The sequence below is a fragment of the Rhinopithecus roxellana genome, chromosome 2 (genome assembly GCF_007565055.1).
Source record: "Rhinopithecus roxellana isolate Shanxi Qingling chromosome 2, ASM756505v1, whole genome shotgun sequence".
NCBI lineage: Eukaryota > Metazoa > Chordata > Mammalia > Primates > Cercopithecidae > Rhinopithecus > Rhinopithecus roxellana.
In genome coordinates, this window is record NC_044550.1 from 120,440,924 (window position 1) to 120,463,098 (window position 22,175).

A 22,175-nucleotide genomic window follows, 5' to 3' on the forward strand; every position below is an offset into this window, starting at 1 on the left:
AGTCTTTGAATTGGGCAAATAATTTTCTATTTCTGACAAAATCCACTTTGAGCTTCAGAAATGAAATGCCTTGGATGGAGAACAAAGTTGATATGCCTCACACCAATGTCTTTGCTGCAATAAGGAAGGTCATAAAATAATTCCTGGGTTTTACTTAACTCCAATCATAGAGAGAGATGTGGCTATAACAGGGACCAAAATAATCTATCCTGGGATCTTTGACCCTCATGCCGGAAAACAAGATTTGGCCATTTCTCAACAACAACAAAAATATAGTATTTTAAATTGAATTCCAACGTTTGACCTTTTTCATTTTTTACCTTAGGTGATCCTCATAAAATTATAGTTTCATTTTCTTTGTATAAGACATAAAATGTAAAAGTATTATTTGCATATAAACATTTCACCAAATGAGGACAAAAATGCAATTTGACATAGAACTTTACTCTTGGTGATATGTTTACCATTGGAATAAAATAAAATAAACTTTTTAAAGATCAAAATGCTGATTATTTTTGCATCCATAGGCATTACGTTTTTACTAAAAAGTGGAAATATTCTGTACCTGCTGTGTTATAATCTGTTTTTAAACACAATAATATATTTTGAAATATTATTGTTCCAATAAATAGCCATTTCTGCCTCAAAAAGGTCAAACTAATATTTCATTGCATATGTGCTTACTAAAGTCCAAATACTGCCCTTTACATTTTTTTTAAAGTGTTTATACTAAAACTTTTGCTACATCTGAGCACATTTTCATCAGATTCTAATTCTTCACTGTGGGGAAATAAACAGTGAGAGCTTGTAGTCAGGTTTACTTCCTTACAGAATTGTTTCCCATAAAAGATAATAATAATAATATAGAAAGATGATGCATATTAGTAGATGATAAAACATTAAATCCCTAATGAATATTAACTAACTAAATGAATAATAATCACATATACATAACATTAACCATGCCAAGCACTGTTCTCATCACTTTACATACGTTACTTCATTTAATTTACAACAGTCCAATCAGCTAGACATTGTTTTCATATCCATTTCATTGATGAGAAAGCCAAGAAGTAGAATAGTTAAGTAACTTGTCAAAGATTTCACAGCTGACATAAGAAGTCTGGTTTTAGATCTATATTCTTCGTAGTAAGTTATTGTTTTGTGGCTACAGTTTTACAAGAAAGGTAATGGAAGCTCTTTATTAATGTAATTTAAAGACAAATTATATAATCATTGGGATCATTGAAATAATCTTCCACCTACACCAAAGTTTGGATCTAAAGATATTACAATTTCATCCCACATATTACAGCCCATAAATGTGGAATAAAGGACCCCTTTCCAAGAAGAGATATATTTAGAAAACTGTCCCCAAAGTAATTACACATTCCTTATACCACAACCAAGTTGCAGTTAATACTCCCATATTACACTTGTCAAGATATGACCTGAGGGTTTTGCAGAGGTTGCACCATACAACACAATGTTACAGCTACAGTAAATAAATAAGCATAATTTGATGCCATAGGGTGTCAGGTGGACTTTTAGTAGCCTGAAAGAATAAAGCAATTTAGAGAGACATCTAATTTACACCCAGGAAATAGCTTAATGAGCGCAGGAACCCAATGCCCGATGGTGCATTGGATTGTACATTAAATTGCCAGTGTAGGAGGTTTCAAACAGCCAATCTTTGTGACAAGAAATGAGTGTGTTTTGAGAAGTGGACTGAACAGCATTGAAGAGTACAGCAATTACTAAAAGGGTTTCCAGACACACGAGAGTTATTGGACCCTGTTATAAACTCTAACTTCCACCATCAGTTACTGAATTCATTTGTGCCATTGAAGGCTACATCATTGCAACTGGAACAAAAATGTTTACATTTTAGCAGTGTTTTATTTTCAATTAAACATCTCAGCTGCTATTTACATAGTTGAATGGCATGGCATTTATACCATGCAATTTGATGTTAATTCTTTGTAAATATTTCTCCAGCAAGAGACCTAAGTTCAAACTAGTTGTGAAAATGTCACTAAAAATAAAATAAACTTTAATTCAATCTTGATCACAAATTATTGTTAAACAAAAGCTAAAAACCTGTAAAAATTTTAAATGGAAGTCTAAAGGAATTAACTGAGATGCTCATGTCCCAGGAAGTGACTTGCTTTTAGGCTGCCTGATCCCTTGAGGACTTAGGTTGACTTAACTCCACTGAGGGGAAGTTAAAGGCAGGAGAAAAACCACCAAGATAATGGCTGAGAAGATACACAGGGAGGCTGTGGCTCTGCACTGCACTGTCCGCTCTCAAGCCTGCAGTTTGGCTCTGAAATAGGTCACAACTGGAAGGTTTCACGTTTTTTATGCATAGTTGCTGTTCCCTGACCAGCTCCTCCATCTGAGATCATTCATCATTCATCGTAGCTGGAAATCTCCATCCTATCTGCATCTGAAACTCCCAGGACCAAGATGGTCAGCATCCAATTCAGACTGGAAATAAGAATGGAAGAGGGTCTGTCTAGCTTTGCTTTCTGTCCCAAAACATTCCCTTCCCTTGTGGTGTCTTCTTATGTGTTTTCATACACAAGGAGAGAAGCCTAAGTAAATAAACAGTGTTTTAGACTTACCTTTTTAAGCCTTTCCCTATTGATTTCTTCCAATTTTCTAGATTCTGGTGTAGAAATCTGAATGTACCTTATAGAAATAGGCTTTAGGGTAAAGCTTGCCTTACATGTACACAGTGTAAAAGCCAACAATCGCAAATATAAAATTTGATTTGAGAGATTACAATCATGCAAAAAAAAGGTTATGTCCCTATAAATATCTCCACTGGCTTGGCAGATGTCAGAGGTGAAGCCATGGTTATCATCTTCTTTTAAACTTCCAGTAGCTCTGGAGGGGTAAAACATCAAGCTGGTGCAGTCATTTACAACTCAGTGTGGATTCCCTTATTAGATTACTCTCCTCTGAGAATGCTAACTGCAATAAAAAGAATAAGAATGTGATGGACAAAGGGAAAAGAAAGAATAAAAATTTGACAGAGAAAGGGAAAAGGGAAGAGATCACTTTTGGGCAGGAGTGAGATGATGTCAAGGAAATTCAACAATTTATCAATTTTGTTAACTTACCAAATTTGTCCTGGTTTGGAGAAAATAAGATAATCCTTCCCTCCTCTATTTAAGTAAGTAAACTCAAATGCTTCCAGTAGTGACACAGAATCAATTCTGTGTAAAACAACAGAAGGCCTATGGTAAAGTAAGGAGCACAAACTTTATCACAAGAATTGCAAATTTTAAAAAAATTATAAAACAATTTGGGGCCGGGCGCAGGTGGCTCAAGCCTGTAATCCCAGCACTTTGGGAGGCCGAGACGGGCGGATCACGAGGTCAGGAGATCGAGACCATACTGGCTAACACGGTGAAACCCCGTCTCTACTAAAAATACAAAAAAATAGCCGGGCGAGGTGGCGGGCGCCTGTAGTCCCAGCTACTCGGGAGGCTGAGGCAGGAGAATGGCGGGAACCCGGGAGGCGGAGCTTGCAGTGAGCTGAGATCTGGCCACTGCACTCCAGTCCGGGCGACAGAGCGAGACTGCGCCTCAAAAAAAAAAAAAAAAAAAAAAAAAAAAAAAAAAAAAAAACAATTTGGGTGGTCAACTAAGACGTGTATGCAGCTGCTAGCCGAATCTGAATCTGAGTGACATTTTATACAAGAATAATATTATTCAGGAATTAAAATAAAACATATGCTGGGTGCAGTGGCTTATGCCTGTAATCCCAGCACTTTGGGAGGCCAAGGTAGGTGGATCATCTGAGGTCAGGACTTTGAGACTAGCCTGGCCAACATGGCAAAACCCCATCTCTACTAAAAAAAAAAAAAATACACAAATTAACTGGGCATGTTTCACACCTGTAGTCCTAGCTATTCGGGAGGCTGAGGCACAAGAATAGTTTGAACCAGGAAGCAGAGGTTGCAGTGAGCTGAGATCACACCACTGCCCTCCAGCCTGGGTGACAGAGCGAGACTTAGTCTCAAAAAAAAAAAAAAAGAAGAAAGTAAAACACAATTTAACACCTAGTGAATACTTATATTAAATTGAGAAGACCTAGAAATATCACAACACAGGGGCAATCGCTAGTCCGTTTCTCTCTAATTTTTCTACATTTTTTTGATGATGGGGATTATGGTGATGAGTTTGGTGACTTGAAGGAGTCTGCTGTTATGCAGAATGAATTAGCAATATCTTAGGGAGACAAAGTGCCAGCTTAGACATCTGCAAACTCAGAACCAGAAAGCCAAATGTTCATCATCAGCATTCGAGTAGACACCACTTTCAATTCTTTTGTTTTCATATCTTCAAAAAGAATACAACACTCCCAGACATCTAGTGCCTACCTCAGAGTGGTATTATGAATATTAGTCATGTTAATGCCTCACAGGTACTTTGAAGATGAAAAGGACTAGTTAGTATCAAACCATGAAGTGGCAGCCAAGACTTCCATAACAATTAGAGCAAAACGGAAAGGAGGCACCGCAGAGAAACTTGGAAGCAATACAGCCATGTATTTGTTTCTGTGCAAACCTTTTAATAATGAAAGCCTGTGAACTCCTCTTCAGATGAAAGAGGCTCAACTGTGTCTTTAATTAGATCATCCTATTGGAGCACAATATAGTGATAAAGAAGATTTAATAAAGCATTTTGTCTTTTTATTACTTTGATTTGATGCAACATATCTGCTCATCCAAGCAAGATGTTTAACTTCAAAAGCAGTTCTGTCCACCCTCCCCCTGACCAATAAATAACTCCAAGGGGGAAAAAGAAAACAATATATTTGGAGCATCCCTAAGCTGCTGAGTGGTGAAAAGATTCATCATTTTTTTTCTACTGTGGACACAGGTCTTTTAATTAGTCCTTTACTTTTCTCTTACAGCTGATAGGATTGTAAGAGTTTAAATGTTACTAGTTATTGATTAAAACATATGGTAAAGTAATTTGGGGGGAAAATCTAATTACTCCACACCATAGTAAGTCTTCCATGTTTGACATGATCCTGGATAGGCCCATTAGACTGGGAATTTTAGGAATAAACAAAATTAAATCATAAAACTGTTGGCATAGAATTCTCCGCATCATGACAAACTTACTCTAAACATCTTTTTTGTATGTAGATCTGTAATTAGATTCAGGGCTTGATTTTAAGATTTTGGCCAAGCTAAGCCTGGAAACACAAAAATAGAATATTTAGAAGATTAAGGAATTGATTTTTGGAATTTGATTGCTTTTTTAAGGCATCTTAACAGTAATATTAGCATAGATGATTGTATTAGCCAGAGAAAACTTCAGACAAACCCATCCAAATAAGCTGGTAGACATGGAGTGAGTAGACTGGATAAAGATGAGAGGGAAAAGATGGACAAACCAGAGGAAGGGAACTAAAAGATCATCAGCAAGGGCAGAGGCAGAATGAGCAACCCAGTCAGTTCATTGTCTTAACTACACTAGACTTAAAAGGCCAGACTTTTTTGTCCTTAACAACAATGTGGCTATATTAGTGAGTCCACAGACTCTTGTGGAGGCTGGCTTAAATCTCAAGTAAGCAAAGAGAGAAAAAAAGAAAGAAGTCTCTCAGATGAGCCTGCAGGCCACAGTTGTTAAGTAACATTACAAATTTTTTTTATTATACTTTAAGTTCTGGGGTACATGTGCAGAACATGCAGGTTTGTTACATAGGTATACACGTGCCATGATGGTTTGCTGCACCTATGAACCCGGACATTAGGCATTTGTCCTAGAGCTCTCCCTCCTCTAGTCCCCCACCCCCCACCACAGGCCCCAGTGTGTGATGTTCCCCTCCCTGTGTCCGTGTGTTCTCATTGTTCAACTCCCATGTTCTATGAGTGAGAACATGCGGTTTTTGGTTTTCTGTTCTTGTGACATAATATTTCTAAGTGATTTTCTAGAACCTATCTTTTTCATGACACAAACAGACTTAAAAAAATAGTTATTCCCAACATTCCTTTTTCCACACGAAATCACTTGTTTCTATATTTCCCAATTTTGCATTCCTTACTATTACCCTCACAGCTTTGGAAACAAAGAGACCTCAATTCAAGCTCCTCCTTCATCATTATCTGAAGCTTCAGTTTTCCTATCGGTAAAATTGGAAATAATACAACTCCACTCATATCCTCTAAGCTTGGCCTTGTACCAACATCTTAATTCTCCTACTAGTTTTTCTGCAATTATATGTATTCAAGGTTGCTCTAATAAACTGCACATATCCAGGTTAAACTGCTTCGTATTATTCATAAATTTTACAAATGCAATTATCCATTTATTTAGGTTTTAACTGGTTATTAGGAAATACATAGACATATCTTTAAATTGTAAATCTATACAGAATAGAATACATCACATTGAAGGACGTGGCCTGAATAGTCCTGTTTCTTGCAAGTAGGAGGGGATGAGGTCTACAACCAAACCTACCTACTGACATTAGCTCTTAGGAGTCAAGCCTCTACTAAACTAATGGGAAGGGGTCCTGATTGTAGGCAGAGTGTGGCATCCAGCAGTAGGCTCCATGCACTGCCCCTTGCCCACCAGTGCCCTGGCGAGAGCAATCCCAGGCCTCCATGCAAGGAGGGCACCGAGATCAAGGCAAGTTACCTGAAAAGGGGCTTGGAAAATGGGATGTTTGTCAAGGTCTTTATGGTTACATGCAACAGAAACCAACTCAGTCCAGTCTAAGCAAACAGGAGAACTCTTTGGAAGGAACTGAGGTGTCTAATAGAACCCAGAGATCTTTCCAGAACCTGAGAAGCCACCAAGAACCCAGGCAGGGGCCGGGCACGGTGGCTCACACCTGTAATCTTGGCACTTTGGGAGGTAGAGGCAGGTGGAACCCCAGGTCAGGAGTTCAAGACCAGCCTGACCAACATGGTGAAATCCCATCTCTATTAAAAATATAAAAATTAGCCAGGCATGGTGGTGCACACCTGTAATCCCAGCTACTCAGAAGGCTGAGGCAGGAGAATCGCTTGAACCTGGGAGGCAGAGATTGCAGTGAACCGAGATCATACCACTGCATTCCAGCCTGGGCAACACAGCGAGACTCCATCTCAAAAATATAAAATAAAAATAAAAGAACCCAGGCAGCTTCTCTCAATCTCTCTCTCCCTCTTCTCTTCAACATCCCACCCCACACCCCACTTTTTTTTCTTTTCTTTTCTTTTTTTTTTTTGAGACAGGGTCTTGCTCTGTTGCCCAGGCTTGAGTGTAGTAGCATGATCATGGCTCACTGCAGCCTCGACCTCCTGGGCTTAAGCAATCCTCCCACCTAAGCTTCACAAGTAGCTGGTACTATAGGCACGTGCCACCATGCCCAGCTAATTTTTACATTGTTTTTGCAGAGACAGGGTCTCACCATGTTGCCCAGGCCGATCTCAAATTCATGGGCTCAAGCAATCCTCCCACCTCAGCCTCCCAAAGTGCTGAGATTAGAGGCGTGAGCCACTGCACCCGGCTCTCTCCCCCTTTCTCTCCACTCCACCTTTTCCTGTGGTGAAACATGGCTGTCCAACAGCAATTCTCCTGTTTACAGCACTGAGTTATAGCCACTCACAGACACCAATTCTGCACATCAGTTCAAAATTGCCTGCAAGAGATTCTGAAGGCCCCTGCTTGGATCAAATGATACTAACATGTCTGCCAGAGTCCAAAGCCTGAGCTGAAGGTAAAGTCCTCAGAAAAAGTAATCATTGTGAAGATCCTCACTCTAAATGTTTCAACTAAAAGAAAGTATCAGAAACTGGAACAAATCAGCAGCCAAAACAAATCAGTGCCGAGCCTCAGCATCTGGGCATGTGGCAACAGAGCTACCCGTGCATCATCTGCCTCGAGTAAAGTTGAACTCTTAGGACTCAGCCTGAGAGATGGAAATCAAGTTCCCAGCCATGGAGACGGAAGGATACACAGAGCTTTGAAAATCTAACTGGCAGGCCCATGCCTAACACTTGGGGTATCCAGAGAAAGAATGCAAACAAAGACCCACATGCGCAATATCTAAATATTTAAAATTCTAGGCTGGGTGCCGTGGCTCATGCCTGTAATCTCAGCACTTTGGGAGGCCGAGGCAGGTGGATCACCTGAGGTCAGGAATGCAAGACTTGCCTGGCCAACATAGTGAAACCACATCTCTACTAAAAATACAAAAATTAGCCAGGCATGGTGGTGGCTGCCTGTAGTACCAGCCACACGGGAGGCTGAGGCAGGAAAATAACTTGAACCTGGCAGGCGGAGATTGCAGTGAGCCAAGATCGCACCACTACACTCCGGCCTGGGTGACAGAGTGAGACTCCATCTCAAAAAAATTAAAAAAATAAAAAAATTTAAATTTAAATTAAAAATTAAATTTTAAATCTAAATTACTAACATGTTAAATAAAATGTTTTAGCCTCTGACCTTGACAAGTATACCTTCATAACAACCTGGAAGGCCAGGTTCCAATTTAGAATTATCAGACTACTTGGAGCTCCACGTTGGAACATGGTGGCATGAGAGGGCTGGACCAAGAGCCATTCCCCTTCATCGCCACCCCTGGCATCTGAAAGGGGCCTCCCACAAGTATGTGGGGACCTGTCCCACACCTCCAAGCTTTGTCCACGGCCCTCTCAAATAGCCACCCTGTGGGCCCAGGTGATAAGAGGCACACACCCTGGAAATGGACTAAGTAGGGGGGAATTTCAGAGTCACTGGGACCCAAAGCATGGTCTAGAGCAGGGTTTTTCAATCTCTGGACTATTTGCATTTTACACTGAATAAGTCTTTCCTATTGAGAGGAAAGAAAGAGCTTTTCCTGTGCATTGTAGAATGTTTAGCAGCATCCCTGGCCTCTACCTTCTAGATGCTATAGAACCATCCAAAATTATAAAAACCAAGGCCGGGCAAGGTGGTTCATGCCAGTAATCCAAGGACTTCGGAAGGCTGGGGTGGGCGAATCACTTGAGGCCAGGAGTTCGAGACTAGCCTGGCCAACATGGTAAAACCCCATCTCTACTAAAAATCCAAAAAAAATTAGTCGGGTGTGGTGGTGCACACCTGTAGTCCCAGCTACTCAGGAGGCTGATACAGGAGAATCGTTTGAACCCAGGAGGCGGAGGTTGCAGTGAGCCAAGATCACGCCACTGCACTCCAGCCTGGGCAACAGAGTGTGACTCCATCTCAGAAAAAAAAAAAAAAAAATTACAAAGATCAAAACAGTCTCCTGACATTGCCAAATGTCTCCTGGGTGGTGGAAGGATCGCTGCAAACTTAGAACCACTGACCTAGAAAAGAAAAGTTTGTGCTGTGAGAAGGAGCAGAGCTGGGGGACGGCTGGAGTTGTGGGGAAGGGGTGAAGCAGGGGGCTCTCTAAAGCACAGGGACCAGAACAGCAATAACTGTGCACCAGGCTCTATGTTTACTATCTTCCCAGAATTATTTTCTCTCATTCTCCTAACAACTTGGCAAGGTACATACTATTAACCCATCTTACAGATGAGGGAACTGAGGTTTACAGAAGTTAAGCAACTTGCTGAAATTTATACCTCTAGAAACTGGCAGAACCAGTCATCAAACTTAGATCTATCAGTGCCAACTCAGCCTGCACTTAACTTACTATAAGCCCAACTAGAATCTCAGATCTTGAAGTGACCTTCATAGTAAAATGACACAACTTAATTCTCTGTCAGACATGGAGCAGATTCATCTATGCTAGTGAAATGGTATGTGACGATGAATATAACGAAGTGTTTTCTTCTGTTTAGAAAAATATCCAAGAGATGAAAAAAGGTTATTCCTGACTTTATTAGCAACACTAAAATATTTTTAATTATGTCTGAGTGGAAAAGATCTCCCCCAGTCTCTAATTCATTACTTAATATAATTTTAACTAAAACGAGAATCTGCTTTTTTGAAACCAGTGAAAACTTTGTATGTGCAATTAAGCAAAGACTAAAGTAAGACACGTATAAATTAAGGTAAATGCCTATGTTAGTAGGGCCATAGAATCACATAGCTACAGTATTTTAAGGGCAGGGAGTACATTTTCCTTATTTCTGATCTAGCATAGTATGTGATACATAAAAAGCCCTTACAAACTTTTGTTGAATGGATGAATGGCTTTGAATTTCTCTAAATAATTTTAGTTCAAGAAATACACACTCCTCCACCCATGGGAAGATTTTGGATAATTGCCTCAACTTTTTATTTAACTTTAGCTGTATAAAAATAATCTCTGAGAGAGGCTTGGAATGTGTCACATTTTAAAGTTTTAAAACAAATTTTGTGTTTGGTGCAGTGCAGTTCCCATGAAGCAAGGTTTTCAGCAAAACTAAATAAACATGTGGCATCAGAAAACTCAAATGCATTAATAAGTACATTTGCATGCACTGGGCCAAGGGTAATAGTACACAAGGGCAAAGGTTAAACAGTTGGAGGCCTTGGTTTAATAGCAGACCTGAACTGTTATTTAAATGTCACAAATGTCAGTGTTCGTCTTCAAATGGTATTACAGTAGGATTAGTGTCCTAAGCCTTGCTCCAATTTATGGAGAATCAGGGAGAATGATTCTCGTCAACTTGGTCCAAAGCAGGAGAAGATTGATTTTCCTTTACCGCTCAGTCTGCTTTTATGAGTTTTCCAGACTCTACCTTCCCAGCCTGCATCATGAATGGAAACTGCCAGATCTGCATGCAGGCCATGTGTGAGCAGTGAATCTGAAAGAGTTATGGCTCATTGAGAAGCCAACAAAGAAAATGCTGCCACGCTCAGCCACCTTCCCCTGGCCAGGGCTCCCTGAAATTGTCAGAACCAGCAGTGGCTTAAGCCATGGAACAGGTGTAGGACCAGCCAACCCAATTCTTCCACCAATGTGCCAATGGCAGAGGCCAGCAGAATCAGGGAGGGGAAGCACATCTCATGTCTCCATCATCATCATTTGTCTTTGCTCAACTAGGAAAAGGTACATGTTTCTGAGGTCAATCTTATTATTTTTTGTTTTTATTGGTTATTTTGTTATTATTAGCAATAAAAATGTGAGCACATATGACGTGCCGAGTGCAATACACACAGCATCTTATTGCACTAAGGCTCACAGAGCTATGTGAGGTAGCTATTTCTATGCCTACTTTAAACAATAAAGATGGCCAGGTGTGGTGGCTTACATCTGTAATCCCAGCACTTTGGGAGGTCAAGGCAGGAAGATTGCTTGTGCCCAGGAGTTTGAAACCACTCTGGGCAACATAGCGAGACTCCTGTATGAACAAAAAATAAAAATAGAAACAAATTAGCCAAGCATGATGGTGTGTGCCTGTAGTCTCAGCAGGCTGAGGCGGGAAAATCTCATGAGCCCAAGACATGGAGGCTGCAGTTAGCCATAATCATGCCGCCTCCAGCCTGGGTGACATAGCAAGACCTGTCTCTAAAAAAATAAAATAAACAATAAAGATAAGACTAAAGGTCACACAACTTGGCAAGGATTCCCAGATTTCAAGCACCAGCCTCTTCATAATTATGTAAATGCAGTGACTCGAAGAGAAGGAAGAGGCAAAAATATCTAAAGGCCCCAGAGCTTCATGCCTTAAAGTACTCCCCACCATGGACAGAGATAGGGTGATGTAGTTCAAGGGGCTGCAGCATTTGAGGTCTCAGCCTTCATTAGGACACCCCAAACGACAGGGGAGTGCCTTTCAAGATGTTGAACAACCTCCAAATGAGAACCGTGTCTATCCTTGACATAGCCCTTTCCTCTTCAGAGCTTTGGGCATATCATGTAAGTGATTTCCAAATTGAAGGTAGAGCTTTTCCGACCACAAAGAGAGCACAAAGGATGTCACAGCAGGTCATGGAGACCTTACTGTGAGCGTCTTGAGCTCTGAGGGGAATGGTAGCCCAGGTGAGCAAAGAGAATCAGCTGCTTCTCCCCTCCAGTCTTCTCCACCGTCCAGGCCTTTGAGATTTACTGTAACGTTAGAAAGGAAATTAACTGCATGATGTGCTGGGGGGTGTGAGTGTGTGGGTGGCGTGAGGAGGCTCCCAGAGAGTCCACAATAAAAATATTTGAGAAAATAGCTCCTGCACAGTAAGGAATCAGAAATGCATTTAGATCTCCAGAAATAAAACACTCAGGACAGCCAGGCTCCTCTCCAGTAAGCTTTTTTTTTTTTTTGAGACTGAGTCTTGCTCTGTCACCCAGGCTGGAGTGCAATGGTGCGATCTCGGCTCACTGCAAGCTCTGCTTCCCGGGTTCAAGCGATTCTCCTGCCTCCACCTCCCTGAATAGCTGTGATTACAGGTGCGTACCACCATGCCCAGCTAATTTTTGTATTTTTAGTACAGACGGGTTTCACCATGTTGGTCAGGCTTGTCTCAAACTCCTGACCTTGTGATCCACCCACCTCGGCCTCCCAAAGTTCTGGGATTACAGGCGTGAGCCACGGTGCCTGGCTTTCAGTAAGCTTTTTTTAAGTGTGCTGTCTATTTTTCTTTTCTTCATTTCAGTTTGATCAGATGACACTAATAAACAATCATATAAATACATGTTGTGGGGCCATATTGACAATTAGTGAGATTAATGCAAAAATATGGTAAGATTGATGCCGGCTAGGTGCGGTGGCTCATGCCTGTAATCCCAGCACTTTGGAGGTCAAGGAAGGTGGATCACTTGAGGCCAGGAGTTCAAGAACAGCCTGGTCAACATGGCAAAATCCTGTCTGTACTAAAAATACAAACATTAGTAGGGTGCAGTGGTGGGCGCCTGTAATACCAGCTACTCAGGAGGCTGAGACTCGAGAATCAGTTGAGCCCAGGAGGTGGAGGTTGCAGTGAGCCAAGATCATGCCACTGCACTCCAGCCTGGGTAACAGAGAAAAGCTACCCTGTCTCAAAATAAATAAAATAAAATAAAAAATAAATAAAATAAAATAAAAAAAAATGTTTAACCAATAATCACTGTCCTTCATATTCTGCAAACAAAAAATGCAGTTAATGCCTACTAGGTGCCAGGCATTAGTGGGCACTTCACGTAATGAATATTTTCCTTCACAACAGCCTTGTGAGGTAGATGATATTATTCACTTCTTTTACAGAAGAAATGATTGCGTCTCAGAAAAGCTGCATGACTTTTCCAAAGTCCCCTAGAAATAAAACTCTGAACTGAGGTCTTTGATTCTATAACTCTTGCTTTTTTCATGTCAGCATTTTGACAGTTCAGCAAAGCAAACAGTCCACATGGGTAGTTACAAAGAAGAGGCTAATGAAAAGGTTGTTATTAAATACAGATTTTATTCTTACAAACCTTTGCCTAGGTGAGTTTAGGTTGCTTACATTAGTAGTGTCCAGGGCCTACACACTTTAAGTTGAAACTACATAGACCAAGTAAAGATTTATCATCATTTTTTAAAATTATTATTGAATTGGTATCAAGATCAACCATCATGTAATTCTATCCAGCTTCAAGTTACCTGATAATTAGATTTTATTCACTGTGGTCATTTCTGCCATTAAAGTCTCTTATTTTCAATATTCATCCATACACACACACACACACACACACACACACACACACACACACACACAAATAAATTGGATTTAAGCAAGAATAAGGAGAGATAGCAGAAATCAAAGCAACTCTTCTTTTGTATCTTTAACGTTAATTAGTCCATACTTTATTTTTGGGTTTTTTGGAAAATTGTCTTCCACATTTAAACAAAGTTTGAACCCCCACTACTAAAAATTTTCCACAAAAAAAGATGAAAACAACAATTACCTATAGCTCCCAGAAATGATTGGGCAAAAAACAAGTTTTTAAAAAAAATCATTTGATCGGGATTTATTTATTTATTTATTTATTTATTTATTTATTTATTTATTTATTTTTTGAGATGCAGTCTTGCTCTGTCACCCAGGCTGGAGTGCAGTGGTGTGATCTCGGCTCACTGCAACCTCCCCCTCCCAGGTTCACAGGATTCTCCTGCCTCAGCCTCCCAAGTAGCTGGAATTACAGGTGCCCATCACCACGCCTAGCTAATTTTTTGTATTTTTAGTAGAGACGGGGTTTCACCATGTTGACCAGGCTGGTCTTGAACTCCTGACCTCATGATCCACCCGCCTTGGCCTCCCAAAGTGCTAGGATTACAGGCGTGAGCCACCGTGCCCGACTTGATCTGGATTTTTATGTTAGATATGGACATTAGAAAATAACCTACTGTGTATTATCATATCAATTGATTTTTCAGAAAAACACAACATAGAAAAATCTCTTTAAACTGTAGTTTAAATGTATATCATAAGTGACCAGATTTTATTCTGATGTCTATACCAGAAAATGTTACACTCTAGTCATTTTTTCTCTTTTGCAATCATACTAAACATTTGCATCCTTACTAAAATGTTTGAGAATCAGTTGGTCCTAAAATGGGAGCTGATGGGACAGAGTAGGTGCTTGACTGATCAGAAGTAGAAGTAAAGGAACAGGGCAGTCTCCTTTGAGGGCAAAAGAGGTCCCGGGGAAGTGTTGGTAGGAGAAACAGAGTCCAGGGAAACAAATGTTCTTGGGCTATGAGAAAAAGGCTTTTCAGTTTGTAACAAAAATCCAATTCAACTTACAAATTAACCTTTTCTTAGTTCACTAATAATCTGAAAATAATGTCTACATTAAGCTAAAAAGTAAAACCATTCAATTAAGGAATTAAAAATATCAATATGAACTAAGAACTTTCTGACCGTAAATGTATAATAGCTCTTTTGTTAATTTGTAAAATAAGTCCAGGAAATATTTTGATAGATTAATACTCCAATGAGTAGCAAGTTACATTTTTCCAGCACAGTAATACAGTCTGTTTTATTGAGCACCAAACAGAAAGTTGCAAAAATACCCACTGGATAACAATCTCTACACTGTTAAATTTTAGCAGGTGGAATTTCAGCTTGCCAAAGACTCGAAATTAGGAAACTGCTCTTCCAGCCATCTCCAGACTGGTAACCCTTTATTTGGTGAACTGAAAACTGTAGGAAGATTGTCCTTAAGTATGCGATTAGATCTTGAACCAATCTTTTGTCTTCTACTACATTCCAAAGAAGTCTTTATGCCAGGAAAATAACTCAATGGTACATTATAAAATGGATAAAGGAGGAATGATGGAACATCAGTAAATGCTGAACATGAGATCTCTGAAGCTGAATCTTGCTTCTGGAAGTTCATCCAGTTTACCCAAAAGGCAGTAATAAGAATTACTGGATACATCAAAGAGAGAGGAGACCCCTTTATAGGAGAGAATAAAATAAAATAATTAAGCTACATATGGAAATTCACTTCACTATTGTTAGTTTCTTCTACTAACGTGTCTTAACATGTTTTAAATTTAATATTATTTGCCATTAAACAATATAAAGAGTTTTATCCTGCCTGGAAAGAAAAATAGTCACAAGCATTATATTAATTCCATGAGCTAGGAAGACATGAGTTGTAAAACATTTAATATAGGACCGCAGTGGTTATTCGCAACTGAATAATGAATTGCATGTCACACAATGTATGATAGTTATCTGGGCTGCTTAAGTTACAGCTAAGGAATTATTGGTCTCCCTTATCTGAAAGACCAAATGTAATATGAGATCAAAGAAAGTAATAATTGTGCAGGAAACAACATCTAAAAAAAAATTCCTCTGAGGATGAAAAACTGGTTTATAAAGTTCAAGATTATCATTTTAGGTTACTCAAGTTGGATCAAACATTTTAAGCGATATTTTGAATAGACTATGTGCAGCAGAAATAAACACTAAAAAATTACCAAACTGCCAAACCAGAGAGTCCTTGTGGGGATGGAACAAAACAATACGTGAAGTTATTTTTAGCCATTTACAAGGCATGAGAAAAGTCCATATAATAAAGACAACATGATTATGTGTCTTGGTTTCATTGAAAAGAGAAGGCCTTCAAAGTCTACTCCAGAGCCCCTTAGACCAAATCGAATCTCTCTAAGCAAAGGAGGAGACAATAGGAGATTTCTGGTCCCTGCCAACTGATGACACCTGTGTTTTCTTAATTGGCAGCCCCTGGTGACTCAAAGTGGGTACATGAAGCATTTGAAGAAGATTGATGGGTGGTTCAAACCAACAGTTAGTCATTGAATAAGGTACCAACCTAGATTATTTTACTCCCTTACCAAAGCACGCCAACAAAAAAAACTTTAGGAATTCATTAACAACTGATTACAAGACATAATTTACTACCATCCTTAAAGACCTACAGAGACAGAAGATACCACATGACTTCCCCATCTTGCATACGCTTCCCTAGCAAAAATTCTTCTCTCAAAAACGTCTCCATACAAAACTCAATTGAGATTAAGTGAAAATTTTTCATTCAACACTCTATACAATATTAACTATCTAAACATTTAAAACTGGGTATTTGCAAAGAAGGGGAAGAAAGATTAATAATAGTTATCTCTGAGTGAGATTAAGAGTGATTTTTAGCTGCTTTTTCATCTTTGCTTTTTTTTTTTTTTTTTTTTTTTTTTGAGACAGAGTCTTGCTCTGTCACCCAGGCTGGAGTGCAGTGGTGCGATCTCAGCTCACTGTAACATCCGCCTCCCAGGTTCAAGCAATTCTCCTCCCTCAGCCTCCTGAGTAGCTGGGACTACAGGCACATGCCACCACACCTGGCTAATTGTTTTTGTATTTTTAGTAGAAACGAGGTTTCACCGTGTTAGCCAGAATGGTCTCGATATCCTGACCTCGTGATCCACCTCCTCGGCCTCCCAAAGTGCTGGGATTACAGGCAAGTCACCGCACCCGGCCTATCTTTTCTTTATTTTCCCAGATGAATACAATAAGCACATATTACCTTTATAAAATCAGAAAAACAAAAAGTTTTAAGAACAATCCACAATAAGGACTTCAAGTGGAGGTAATAGATGATTTTTCATTCCCCCTTTTACTTACGTCTATGTCTCCCTTTGCAAACACAATCATGTTTCTAATACTTTCCACTTCTCTCTGTTGACTCTTTGAAATGTTCTATGAGCACTTGGGTCTCATTTGTTATGCCTACGAATGGGAAAAAAAATCTCCGGAGATACTGTCACACAGTACTAGGTTAAGACTTTAGCAAGCCAAGTGAGGATATGATTTCCCAGCTATGCCTACAGGATAACAATCGCCATTAATTTTCTCCTGATTTAAAGATATGGTTTTTTGTGACTATTTACCTTACTGTGGTCTAATAATGCAACTGTAATATTAATTAATTCTATACAATCACCATTCTACAGAAAAATAGTCCTGAAACAAACCACATTCTTTTCACATTTTAAAATTCTAGGGACAATATAGCTGATTGTGGTGAATAAATAAACATATAATTAATACAGAAAGCAAGAATACAAAACCAACTCTGGATAAGAAGTTTGTTTCATATCAACCACGGTTAAATTTGTATGATCTTAACGTTGTATTTTACCTTCTGTGTTACACACTCTAAGTCAAGCCTGTCCTCTCCCTGAAGCTCTCCCCAGCCACTCACCCACACAGATCTCCCTATATTTCCATAGCCCTGTCTGGGGTTTGCGTACCCTGTCCATTTGGACTACCTTGTACCAGTGACAGCCAGATATACAAGTGACACACATTTGGGAAAACAGGATAGATTATATAGAAAAACTAGATATAGAGATATATAATCTACCACTATCCTGTTTTTCCCAGTGGATTCCTTATGCCATTTTACAGGCCCTCTCCCACTCCACAACAACCTCTCTGTTGATCTCAGTGTCTGGCACCATGTACAGCAAATATCTCTTGCTTGGTTGATTTGAAAGACAATGCGTGACCTTATTTTCTCAATCTACCAACCCAGCATCCTTACCTGGGTCCAGCCACAGCCCTGATGTCATAACTGGGAGACAATGTGTTGGAATCAAGAGTTCCCCAGGCTGGAAGCCAGGACATCCAAACACCAGGTTCCAGTTCTGCTAATTCCTACTAGTGTGCCCTTGGACAAGGTGTTTCACCTTCTTGGCTGCCATTTCCCCATTTGTAAATCAAAGTTCGAGACCAGGTAAACGTTAAGGTCTACTCCAGCTCTTAAGTGCTATAATTCCACATGTTTGGAACCCTGTTTAGAGCTTCCCTGTCCAATATGGTAGCTACTAGCTTTAAAGGGGCCATTTAAATTCAAATTAAAATTCACTGAAATTAAACAAAATTAAAATTCAGTTTTCAGTTGCATTAGCCCCATTTCAAGTTCTCAATAGCTGCATGTGACTAGTGGCTACTGTTTTTGGACAACAGATATGGAACATTTTTATCATGGCCAAAAGTATAATTGGACAGGTCTGGAGTAGAGTGATATATTAAATATCATGTTTGTCCTTCTAGTGGTGTGCCAACAGATCTAACTAATTTTAATTAAGTATATTATTCTCATTTCATTGTCAGTTTCAATACTCATAATTCATATATTACAAATGCAACATTTAAAATTTATTTTAAATGGCAGTCACTTGGAAATGCTCCTTTGACTTGGAAAAATATATCTACAAGAATCATGACTAGAGTGGCAAGCTGAAAAACAGGAGCCTAAGATCTACCATTCCCATCCAGATTCCCATGTTCAGCCAGGCTGAACTCTGTTTTCCCACCCCTCACACTTGGCAGTTTTCTGTAAGCATGTCTTTGTTCACTTTCTTCCATTAGACCATTTCTCTTTCCTCCCATGTCCCTCCCCAGGTCCAAATTCATCAAGATCCTTTCCACAGTTATGCTGCGGCAAAGCTGGGAAGAAATGCGTCCAAATGCAGCCATGGTAGCTTAGCAATAGGGATCAGGATGGGTAGTTTAAACAAGTTGCATGAAAGAAATGCCCAGGCAGTCAGGTAGCATGCGACCTTGCCTCAGTTTGCATTATCAGATATGAGAAAGCTACATGGTGAAATTTGCCAAGTCTGGGACTGCCTGAGAAGGTAGTAGCTCAGTTCACCAAAATACAGCAAAAAATAAAATGAGGGGACAAAGTAAGTCATGAAAGAAGGCTTCTTTGGGTCATTAGCAACTGCTGAGGCAGTCTGCCCCTCATGTGCTTCTGGAGAAATGCCAAAATTCTCTGCCCAGAAGCCCACCCAACCCTAGTAGACAACACAGAACCAGACTATGTGAGCATGTGAAGTGTCAACCCCAGCACCAGGGAAAGGTGAACAGCTGGCAGGGGCAGGACTCCCTTCCTCAGTCCTGACTGAAAGTTTCCAGTCACAAACTCACAGTCAAGGTATCCTTTGTATGAATCACTGCAGTGTAAGAAAATCTATCCCCCTGTGTTGTTGTTACTCCAGTTGTCTGGTACTCCAGGACAGATGTCACCATCCATTATCTATTGAAAGTCATGTCTTCCCCCTTAGACCTGCCATAACACTTTATATCATTCTTGAGATACTTACAATGCACCCCTACTGTTTCCTGTCCATTTCGTAATTCCTCTACAAGACTGTGAGTTATAACTGGTACTTTGTACTTCTATATACCAGCATTTTAGCACAATGAGTAGCTTACTAGGAGATGAATAAATACGGAATCTGACAATAAGTGGATGACTCAGTGAAGTGAATGAATGGATTTATGAATGAACACTCTATAGCTAATCTGATTGTAACAGCCTCAAAATAATCCAGGTCTTACAGTGTCTCACCTTTACCCAGTCTTTCATACATGACTTATTTAAATCCTCTTTCTTTAAAGAGACGTGTCAGTTGGTCACATCAGAGTAAACGTCCAGAAACAATGTTACCTGCAAGGGTGTGTTGCTGATGTGTACAGTAGGTTGAACACTACTAAGGAATGCTATTCTGAATTGAATTGTACCTTTTCTACTTAGTTCTTCTTCATTTAAAATAGTTATGATAATTCTTTTCAATTTTTAAAAATTATTATGAGTACATGATAGCAGTATACATTTATGGGGTACATGTGATGTTTTCATAAAGGCACACGATGTGTAATGATCAAATCAGGATAATTAGAGTGTTCATTGCCTCAAGCATTTATCATTTCTTTGTGCCACAAACATTCCAATTCCACTCTTTTCATTATTTTAAAATATACAATAAGTTATTGTTAACTATAGTCACCATGTTGTGCTACAGAACATTAGATCTTATTCCTTCTAACTGTGTTTTTGTATCCACTGACCATTCCTACTTTATTCCCTCCTCCCACTACCCTTCCCAGTCTCTGGTAACGATCATGCTACTCTCCCCATAAGTTCAATTGTTTTAATTTTTAGCTCCCACATATGAGTGAAAACATGTGAAATTTGTCGTTCTGTACCTGGCTTATTTCGCCTAACATAATGTCCTCCAGTTTTATCCATGTTGTTGCAAATGACAGAATTTCTGTATTCTTTTTTTTCTTTTCTTTTAGAGACAGGGTCTCACTGTGTTGCCCAGGCTGGAGTGCAGTGGTGAGATTAGGGCTCACTGCAGCCTCGACCTCCCTGGGCTGAAGCAATCCTCCCACCTCAGCTTCCCTGGTTGCTGCGACTACAGGTGCATGCTACCATGCCCAACCAATATTTTATTCTTTTTTATGACTGAATAATATTCTACCGTGTATATGTACCATATTTTCCTTACCCACTCATCTGTTGATGGACAGTCCGGTTGCTTGCATACCTTGGCTATTGTGAATAGTGTTGCAATAAACATGAGAGTGCAGATATCTCTTCAGTATACTGATTTCTTTTTTCTTGGATATATACCCAGCAGTGGGATTACTAGATTGTATGGTAGTTCTATAGTTTTTTGAGGAATCTCTACTGTTCTCCATTATGGCTGTACTAACTTACATTGCCACCAACAGTGTATGAAGGTTCCCCTTTCTCCACATTCTCACCGGCATTCATGATTACCTCTTTTTTGGATAAAAGTCATTTTAACTGGGGTAAGATGAATTCTCACTGCAGTTTTGATTTTATAATTTTTGATATCATACTTAACTGGATTCAAATAAAAGTATCCAGACATGGTAAATTTACTTCCACATATATAAGATAATACATGTATAAAGTTATTCATTATGACATTGTCTTTAAAAATAAAAGATTAGAAACTCAGTGACAATCAATGGGGGCTACAGAAATAAGTTATGATATAGACATTCAATGGAATGATATGTAAATGTTTAAAGAAAGAAGAATGCTTTCTACCTAATGCATTCCAAAGTAATTCATTACATTGTTGTCTGTAATACAAAATACTAGAAACTATTTGAAGGTCCATCAATGGGGATAGATAAAGTGTGGTACATCAGTAGAATGATATACAATTATGAAAAATGAGGCTACTCTGCATATATAGAAAGATTTAGGAAATATATTGTTAAGTAGAAAAAGCAAGCTCAATAACTTTTTTTTGAGAAAGTCTTGCTCTGTCACCCAGACTGCAGTGCAATGGTGCAAACATGGCTCACTGTATGCAGCCTCAACTTCCTATGCTCAAGTGATCCTCCTGCCTCAGCCTCCTGAGTTATCTGAGACTACAGGCACACGCCATTATGCTTGGCTAATTTTTTATTTTTTTTATAAAGACAGGGTCTCCCTATGCTACCCAGGCTGGTCTCAATCTTCTGGGCTCAAGTAATTCTCCCACTTCAGCATCCCAAAGTGCTAGGATTACAGCCATGAGCCATCTCATCCTGCCAGAAACAAAATTGATAGTGTGTTAATTTTTGTATGAAAAAAGGAGACAGTTTAAGATATATTGGCATAAAGAAACTCTGAAAGAGTACACAAGAAACTAATAAAAATGGCTATACAAGGGCAGTAGAATTGGGTTCATGAGGGATGTGGGGTGAGCAAAACTTTTCATAATATACCATTTTATATTTCTGTTTTTACCCTTGCAAGTGCACTACTTAGGCAAAATATTTAATAGACATTTCCACTATCATGCTACATTCATTTAATGAATGAATTTTAAAAGAATCCTTAATATATCATTCTTCATCACTCTCTCACCAAGTTTCCTTTCTGTTCTCTGCCCCACGACCCCGTTCTATATCAAATGCCTTTTTTAACACTCACTACGACCCAGGTGAGGGAAACAGCTGGGGCAGAGCACTTTGGAAAGGATTGGTTTTGATCCCAT